Source organism: Rattus norvegicus, chromosome 4 (genome assembly GCF_036323735.1).
Source record: "Rattus norvegicus strain BN/NHsdMcwi chromosome 4, GRCr8, whole genome shotgun sequence".
Classification (NCBI taxonomy): domain Eukaryota; kingdom Metazoa; phylum Chordata; class Mammalia; order Rodentia; family Muridae; genus Rattus; species Rattus norvegicus.
The window spans coordinates 161,207,897-161,217,592 of NC_086022.1; the positions used below are offsets into that span (position 1 = coordinate 161,207,897).

A 9,696-nucleotide genomic window follows, 5' to 3' on the forward strand; every position below is an offset into this window, starting at 1 on the left:
TCTGGGAGCTCCTGCCTGCCTGGGTGAATATAGGCCTGGGTGTCGTCGTGTGTCACACAAGGGTGTGCTGGGGCCAGCTTGCGCTAACTTCCTAGAACTAAATGTCAACTTTGAGGATGTCTGTGATGCAGGTGACATCATGCCGGGACCTTAAAATAGCCCACAGTGGGAGTATTCACAAGGGAGACTAGCAAAGGCTTCAGATAAGGGCTTCTAGCCCAGAGGATGTACATTCACCGACAGACACCCACTACTCCCTCACCTCTGGGTGCTTTGGGAAACTGTCATGGTTAGTTTTAATCAGCAGCTTGCTACATTCAGGCAGGAAAACAAGTCTCAAAGGTGGATTTTCTAGATCAGATTATCCTATGGGCACGTCCATGGAGGCTTGACTATATTAACTGATGGGAGAAGACACAGTAGTGCATCCCACTGCTCCCTGGGTTTGGGCCCTGGACTGTAGAAAAATGGAAGAAACAAGCTGAGCACTGGGAATGCACACATCCATTTGTGTGCTCTTGACTGCGTGCAAGGCAATTGCCAGTTTAACAGTTTTAAGTTCCTGCTAACATGTCTTCTCTGCCTTGAAGAATATAGCCTGGAATCAGAAGCTCAAACAAGCCCTTTCGCTGGACCTCGGCCTCCCTGACAAATGTAAGAGATATGCAGCTTGGTCTTCGTGTGGGTCCGAAAGAACTGGAGTGAGGCTATCCCTAAAGCTGTTGCCTACACAGGGGTTATGTTCTTCTCGATGGGCTGCCTTGTCTGGCCTCAGTGGGAGAGGATGCACCTAGCCTCCCAGAGACTTGATGTGACAGAGTAGGGTGGACATCCAAGAGTCCCTCATCTGCTCAGAGGAGGAGGAGGAGTGGGAGGATTGTGGGAGCAGGTGACTTGGAAGGGGCAGTGAGAAGGATGTAAAGTGAATAAGTAAAACTAACAACAACAACAATAATAATAATGGTGAGAAAAAATAAGCTCTTTTTCCTCTAAGTTGATTTTTGTTGGAGGTATTTTCTCACAGCAACAGAAATTAAACTAGGACAAAAGCCACCACACACACACACACACACACACACACACACACACACACAATCTCAACTGGGTAAGAAGAGAGACTCCCTTCATAATTCACGCTTTGATTAGCACAGCGTAAGTTTCATTGTGTCATTTTATGTGCATAGCCTTTGCTCCCCATTCATTTCCTGTTATTGTCTCTTGCTCTCCCCTTGCCATTGCTCTCTTCTCTCTACTTCTCAATAACTCCCTTTCCACATCTGCATATATACCTCAGGTATAGAGATCCAGATTCTGAATACGAGAGGAGATGTGAGATGCATGTCTATCTGTATCTGACTCGTATTGCATAACACAGCCTGTTCATTTCCCTTATGAACCACCACTGTGCACACAGATCACAGCTTACTCATGACATCATCTGTAACGGGCATTCAGGTTGGTTCCATTTTTCAGCCCCTGTGGATGGCGCAGCAGTAAACCTGGGTGTGCAAGTGTCTCTGTGCCATGCTGACTTAGAGCCCTCCTGGTGCATAACCACGAATGGTATAGCTGGATCTTTCTCTGTGTTTGATTTTTGAAGGATGAATGAGGGAAGTGTATGGCCTTCTATCCACGGGTGTGTACTATCTCTTGCATGGAGGAAGAGAGGACCCTCCTAGTTGTGTGGCAGGAAGGGATGTGGGTAAGATTGCCCCATCCAGCTCTTACCACTGCAGATCCCTTTCTGATGCCCAATTCTGGTCTTGCTAGTTTCTTTGCTCAACAGCTTCTGATGGCTCCTCCTGACCTCTCAGGCACAGTCAAGTCCTGATCTTCATTACCTGACAGCCCACTTCCCTAGCTCCTTCTGCAAGTAGGTATGGAAGCCATGGAAACAGATGTTGCTGAAGGACTGGACTCTAGAGAAAGACCTTTTACATGTGGAGATGAAGTCCTACCCTTCACCTGAAAGAGGATCTCAAGAAGTTACCTAACTGTTGCTGTAAAATAATTTTAAAAAGGTTTCTTTTACCCCATGCTAGGTCTAGCACCATAGTGTCCCAAGATATCTGGTAGACATCTTCATCTCAGTCAGCAAAGCCTCTCACCTGCTTTGCTCTATCCTATATCACACTGCTAATGGCTTCTCTCTGAGCCTGGCAACAATCTCTCTACCCAAGACAGGTTGCCACCATGCCAGAAATATACATCCCAATTCCATAGCAGCCTAGTGTCTCTAGCCACCCACCACATACTCCCTTAAATTCAATTAAATCACACAACGCAATAACCTCTGATCTAATTGATAATATACAATTGCCCACCTAGACATACAAAGCCCTGTACATGTCCATCCCTTAAGAATATTCATAACAACCTGTAAATGTGCGGAGAGAAATCTTAACATCTGCTTCCATGTTCTCTCCTCTCTCTCTCTCTCTCTCTCTCTCTCTCTCTCTCTCTCTCTCTCTCCCTCCCTCCCTCCTTCCCTCTCTCTCTCTTTCTCTCTCTCTCTCTCTCTCTCTCTCTCTCTCTCTCTGTCTCTGTCTCTCTCTCTCTCTCTCTCTCTCTCACTCACTCTCGGCTGCCTCTCCTTCCCCTCCAGTCTCCTCCCTTCTCTCTAAAACTTTTCTCCCACCCATCCTTCCTTCTCATCCAATGACAGGCCTCATTCTATCTTGTACCTGTATGACATCATCCTACACTTAACCTCTTGGATCCTCTGCTTTTTTATCAGCAGAATGGAAAGACACTCACCACTTACAGTATAGGTAGGTGTTAAGCAGCAATTTTATCCAATCTGAAACATTCCATTTCAGAGGGAAACTCCTTAAGACTCAGAAAGTTCTACAGGTATTCTCCTTATGTCTTAGGGAGCAACTAACTCAGAAGTCTCAAGAAGTCCATGAAACTTACCAAATTGAAACCCTACCCTCAACACACCCAAAGTTAAATAAGCCACAGAGAAAAGGCACTCCATCTTGTCAAACTGCCAGCAAACTGTGCAGGGAGCTCCAGGCTCAAGCTTTCATGAGTTGTCACCAAGGATGGCCTTCAGTGACATGGCTGCCTTTGAGTTGTCCCTGTTCCTATAAGTAACTCCTGAACCCAGCTCCTATAACTAACTCCAACAAACTCAGTGATTCGTCAAATTGAGCTTGGATAGTATCATTACCTTGATTTGTGGTTTTCTTATTTAGGATAAATAAATGTTTGTTCACATATCCCTAGGAATAGTGTCCCACAACAGAGTGGCAACCGTGAAGGTCAAGGGCCCAATATGGTGCCCAGTATATACTTAGTATATAATAACTATTAGCTGACTCTGTGGTCCTTATTCTCAGCTGCTGACTGTCACAACTGCCTTCTTATTCCCATAAACACACTAGAGTATAACAGGGAAGTCTCTGTTCATTCACCTTTTTGAGTTCTTCTTTCCTTTGTGGAATCTCTACAAATCATGAACGGTTTTGAAAATAAGCCCCAGCCAGCCTTTCAGTCTCACCTCTCAATACTGGTAAAGTTGGACTTTAGAGCCTTCCAGAACCTCCCAGAGACTCCCAGAGCCCCCAAGAGCCTTCCAGAGACAGACAGCCAGTGTGCTCACTTTCCACATCCTTTATTACAACCCTATACTATGATCAAATAAATAAATAAATATCAGAATAAGAAAATCATGCTTGCAACATACTGAGCCAAATTGGATGCTCACACCTGAGCAGGGCAGCAAAACCTGGTTATCTATATCACAGGAGATATAAGGGCAAATGTGATAGGTCCCCAGAAAAGCAGATGTGTTGTGGGAATAGTAAGAAGTGCTCCAGGTCATAAGACAGAAGTGCTGCCTTCTTGAAGGCCCAGCTTTGGGCATATGACATAACAGCTCCCGAGCGTGCCCCCTCCTTTCCTGATCTGACACATCTCAAAACATCCTTTTGAGAGTTCAGACTGGGCTCTCTGGGCTCTCAGGTGCATGTGTGAGGACCTGAAAGAGAGACAGAGAAGAATCTAAGCCATCGGGTGGGTGGTTTTGTAAAAGGAACCAACACCTGCAAAAAGCAAGACAACTCTAGAATGGACTCCTGCTACATTTAGGGGCCGGAGGGAAACAGGGTCCCTACTGTGTGGCCCAGGCTTCCTTGAGCTCACTGTATAACCCAGACTGGGCTCAAATTCCTGATCCTACAGCCTCTACTGTCTAAAGGCTGGAACTGCACACACAAGCCACTTTGCATGTATAGACACACTTTCTACCTGGAGCAAAGAACACACCAGACAGGTGGGATGGAATCTGAGTGAAACATTTAGTCTTCTGCAGCGACTATAACCCAGAGGCCCACCCAGACCTGTGGCAGGTTTGCCCCAGACTCCTGCTCAACAGGAGGAGGCAAGAGAATGCACTGATGTTGAAAATGCAAGCAATCGCTTCTCGGCCTTTTGGCTAAGATCAAGTGTAGAAAATGCAAGCAAATCCCACTTTCCGTTCAGGGTACAGATGAGATTTTTTTAAATCAAGCAGCAGGGTCAGAGCCTGAGTGGTTTCTCTGGGTTCTCTGGGACTCTGCTTTCTCATCTACAGTAGCCCCCACTTTCAGGGTAGTTGTGAGGTTGGGGAGCTAGGGTATGCAAAGGTCTCGGAGAAATCCCAGCATGAAGAAGACTGTGCCTGGTACATCTCCGCCACAAGCAGCAACAGCAGCCCAGAGTGGAAGCCTAGAAGCCTGGAATGGACTCCTAACCCCAAATGACCCACCTTTCCCAGCTTCGATGGCTCAGATGTCCACAGTCAATGCTCCCATCTCTGTCTTCATTTTCCACAACTCTCCCTACCTTTGCCACTCCATCGTGAGTCTCCAGAGGATACCTGTCCCCAGGCAGTATAGGCAATTACATCTCAAGGTGATTAGCTGAATTACAGCTGCAGAGAGCCTGCACCCCAGCATCCCTCCTCCTCGCTGACTGTTAGACTCTGCCAATTTACTTCTCCGCGCCTCGTTTCTCCCTGTCATCAGAACAATGCACACATCACTTCTTCGGGTTCCCGGGGACTCAGTGCCCATAAAGAAGATTTATATCCAATTCACAGGAAGCAGTAGGTAGGTGACTGGGGTGGGTAATCTTGGTTGTCAACATCTGAAAAGAGAGACCCCCAATTGAAGAATTGTCTCCATTCGATTGTCCTGTGGACATATCTATAGAGTATTTTTTTTGATTGCTAATTTATGTAAGAGAGCCTAACTCGCTGTGTCTAGGTAGGTGGGCCTGGGCTACACATACACACACACACACACACACACACACACACACACACACACACCACACACACACACAGAGAGAGAGAGAAATAGCTCACATATACACATTATATATTACACACATACACACTGTATTTATTACACACATAAACAATATATACACACACACTGCTTTGCTCCCTTCAGATTGTTCATCATGTATATATACATATGTATATATGTGTGTGTGCATGTATGTCATATATATAATATATATGTATAATATATGTATGTATGTAATATATATTACATCATATACACATATACGTGAATGCACATATACATTCACACATGCACACACACACACACACACACACACACGTGCACACACACACACACGTGCACACACTTATATATACACAAAAGTCAGGGCAGGAACTCAAGGTGAGAACCTGGAGTCAGGAACTGAAGCAGACTGCGGAGGAACACTGCTCACCAGCCAAGCACGGCTTCTGGACAAGGGACAAGGATGGGCTTTCTGTGTAGGAAGAGCAGGCTGAGGGGAGCTGACAGCACCATGATTTGCTCTGTCATTGCTGAAGGGTCAACGTCTTACGGCCTTGGGAGCTTCAACAAAGACGCCCATTCTCTCACATCTCTGGAAGTCAGACTTCAGAAACCAAACACCATCATGGCCATCTTCTCCACAAAGACTGTAGGGAGGAGAGCCCTTCCTTACCTCTTCCAGCTCCTGATGGCCTGGAGATCTATGACTGGCACTGCCAGCTCCACTGCCATCTTCCCTGGGTGTCTCCTCCTCTGCCACTCCACTGTGAGTCTTTTAGATGAGTCCTTGTTCTCACATTGCAGGGGCCACTTGCACTCGAGATGAATAACTGAATTACATCTACAGAGCACCTGTTTCCAGATAAGATCACACCTTTGGCTCCCAGGAGACAGTCTGATCTCAGCAGATATCAGGATTTACAGGCCACCACCTTTAATGGCTTCGAGGTTCTTATGCCATGGAAGAAGGAGATGCTCCATTGTGTCGAACACAGACATAATTAATTAGGAGAAGACACACTTCCTGGGGGGAGAGGCCGGAGTAGGGGGAAAGGTTTTAACAACCCAAGGGGCTGGTGCATAAAGGGCTGACCTGATGTCATGGGCTTCTCTGAGGATGCTTGAACTGTGTTATGTTGCTCTCGCTACAGCCTCGTACACTGTGGGTCTCATCAGCATCCTTAATTTTCACCCAGAGATGTGCTTCTTATTGTTAGCATGGGGCATAGGTCATTGCCGAATACTCTTAAGGACCTTTGTGGTCAGAGGGTACTAGTAGCTGAAGGGGAATATCGTAGCAGATTTAAATGGTTCCCAGTTTCTGAACAACGCTACCCAAATAACCCCCTGGCTGTGATTGTAATTGTGTCCATGGAGGTAAGGCAGGTCAAGGGAGAATCCTTGCTGAGTCTGTTTTCAAACCAGTGATTTGGTCAATCCTTCTCTATCTGTTTATACGAGTGACTTCGTTCACTTTGGGGGTGAGGCAGTGCTGCTCTACTCATCCCAGAGTCCTGAGGGATTCCATTCAACATTTCAGGGAGAGTTACAGAAAATTGGGAATCAAGGGTCCCACCTCCCGGGTGTTTGGGCCCACAGTCATGATAGTGACAATGTGGCCCGATTACATAGGCACATCATAGAAAAGCAAGAGGCTTATGATCAGATTGATTTCTCCACAAGTACCTCAAAAACACCCCTACGAAGCTTCCAGGCTTTAAGCCCTTTAGTCCCTTAAAGCATCTTTTTCTTTTTGTTGGGCATAATGGCTGCTGTGGCCTTCCTCTTTGTCATTTTGACAGTGTCCAAGGTTGTGGCGAACTGCTTCTAGACTAAGTGTCAAAATGCATCTTAGACATCTAAGAAATAAAAAAGGGGCATGGCAGGCTCATTTGACATGAGAGTGGCCCTGCCAAGGACATGTGTCTTGGCCCCATGTGAGTGTCAAAGTCTTCCCTGGATGAGCCTCTGAGGAATGGCAGAGCAGCCCTCCAGTCCGAGTACAAATATTGACAGTGCGCGCAGAGAATGTCTCCATAGCTTTCTCCTCTGGATGAGAACACCTCCGACAGGGTCTGCTCCTACTAAGAAGCACTGGACGTCCCTCCTTGTTCAGTTGTACACCAGACATCATAAGCCCCGCCTCCCTGCTTAACTGTATATGATAAACATGCTGAACTTCCGGGGTGCTGTGGCTTCTCCATCCAAGAGCCTAACCCACTTGAACCCTGCTTCTCTGTGACATGTCAGTTCTTCCTTCATTTCCTGGTTGCCTCAGTCAGATCAATCCCTGGGTTCGAGAAACAATGCCGCAAATGAATTCTCTTGATGCATCAGGAAAGCTCTTGCCTCCCTGGCCTAGGAAATAAATTGCATCCCCCATGACTTTAGCTGAGAGAGATCAGAGGTCATTTGAGTGCCTGAAGCAATTAGAGGCAGGGAACAGAGAACCTGCTCCCTACCCGCTGTCACTAACAAGCTGTGACACCATGAATCACCATGACCTTGACGGTTTAGACATCAGGTCCTCCTTATGCCTGGATGTAGGGCTTATGTTTGATGGTTATCACTCTCCTGTTCTGACATGTGGGGAGAGGGGAAACAATGTCTCTCATGCCCTGGAGCCTGGAGCAGATCCGCTCTGTGTGAGAAGGACACTCACTTCCTTGTTACCTTCTTGGGAAAACAACCTACATTCCTCTGCTCTCGAACCAACCACAAAGGCCAGCATGCAACTCTGTAACCTTGGAAGAAATGGACATTTCTCCCCAGCAGGAGGCAGTAAAGCGACTTCAGACAGCAGCTGGGGTGCTCGAATCCACACCAGATCTGACACCACCCACCCGTAAATACCATAAGACTCACTGTGGGAGGTTCTGTCTGTAGACCGTCACATGGAATGCAGGTCACAAGTTCTGCTTGCCTTACCTGTGACTCTGATCCACCTGCCTTGCCTTAAGGTCCCTCCAACACCCTCCTCAGCTTTGATGAATTAACCTGATTGGCTCCCAGACTTCAGGGAAACTACTGGCTGGTATAAAGAACATGGCCAAGGATCTTGACAAAGAGCTGCACGTGCCATGGGAGGAGGGGCAGGTAAAGAGAAGTATGTGGAGGGGGTTCTGTGTCCTATGTGGCCACACCAGATCCAGACACCTCCACATGTTCAGTTACTCAATGTTCTTGGCCCTTCGGAGATTTTTTTTTAAGAGTGTGAAATAGAATTACATTGCTTTATTACATTATTTTGCCATCTTCTTTTGTCCCTCCAGCCCCTCCTAGCTACCCTTCCCCAGACCCTCCCTTTGCCCCCTCTCAAGGTGCTACCTTCTTTTTTTCTTGCTACATTTGTTACACATATATATGTACCTGTATGCGTACATGGGCACACATGCACACGCACATCCACACAACGAAGTCCGTCTTTGTTGTTTGTGTGTTTAGGGCTTCAAAGCTGCACTCTCACCCTGCACGCTCATCCCATACAACCAGTAAGGGATCTCAGATGGCTGGAAGTTCTTTGTTTAGGAGTAAGCGTCCTGTGAAACTTCCCACCTTCCACATCAACATACTGCTATTATCTAGTCTGGTTTATGCAGCCATTTCTAGGAGAGACTGGTTCACAGCAGACTCCTGGTATTCTGGTTCTTGTGGCGTTTCAGCCCTCTCTTGCACAATATTTTCTGAGCTATGGATGCAGGAGCTGTGACATGCATGTATCCATTGGGGCTGGGCTCCCCCTGATCCACTGATCTCTGCACTGTGTCCGGTTGTGGCTGTCTGTGATGGTCTCCCTTTGTTGTAAAGGAAGTCTTATTGACTAATGGGTACTAACTCCACATATCCAGGAAAGATGGCCCCCACCCATCCCTCTGGAGTTTTAGGGAATTTGGTAACATCGCTATGAGTGATGTCTTCATCGGAAGTTGGTGACCGACTCCATCTTGAGTCCCAGGGGGCTGGTAGGCTCTTCCTTCCCATCTCGCCTTGTCTTTCCTGTATCTATCCTCACTCTGAAGCAAAGGTGAGCCAAACGTGACCTCATTAGCATAAAAATGGTGCAGCCATTCCAAAACTTCTAGGATTGCTAGAAGTTGGTTATCAAGAGAGGGGACCAAACTGAATACAGACTTCACCCCATCCTTTCCTCCCTGTATCTCCACTTTGCTGAAGCCTCCAGCAAGGGTCAGGAAAAGGTGTCCGAGGGTCACTTGTGTATGTCATCATGTACTTTGCTGCTACCTATTCATGCTACAACCGCCTACTTACTTAGGCAACAATGGTCTGTGCACACCAGTGTTGACTCATGGCCAAAATAAACAAAAATCCCATTCCTCCTGGGATGCTGTGTTAGAGGACAGCCATAAGTAGAGTGATCACACATGGTGACAAAGTT

At 46.8% G+C, this 9,696-nt stretch overlaps 1 pseudogene; it reads left to right on the top strand.

Annotated features, from left to right (window-relative positions):
• Positions 1–4,421: 4,421 nt before the first annotated feature.
• Positions 4,422–4,594, top strand: LOC120102765 (U2 spliceosomal RNA; annotated as a pseudogene).
• Positions 4,595–9,696: the final 5,102 nt, after the last annotated feature.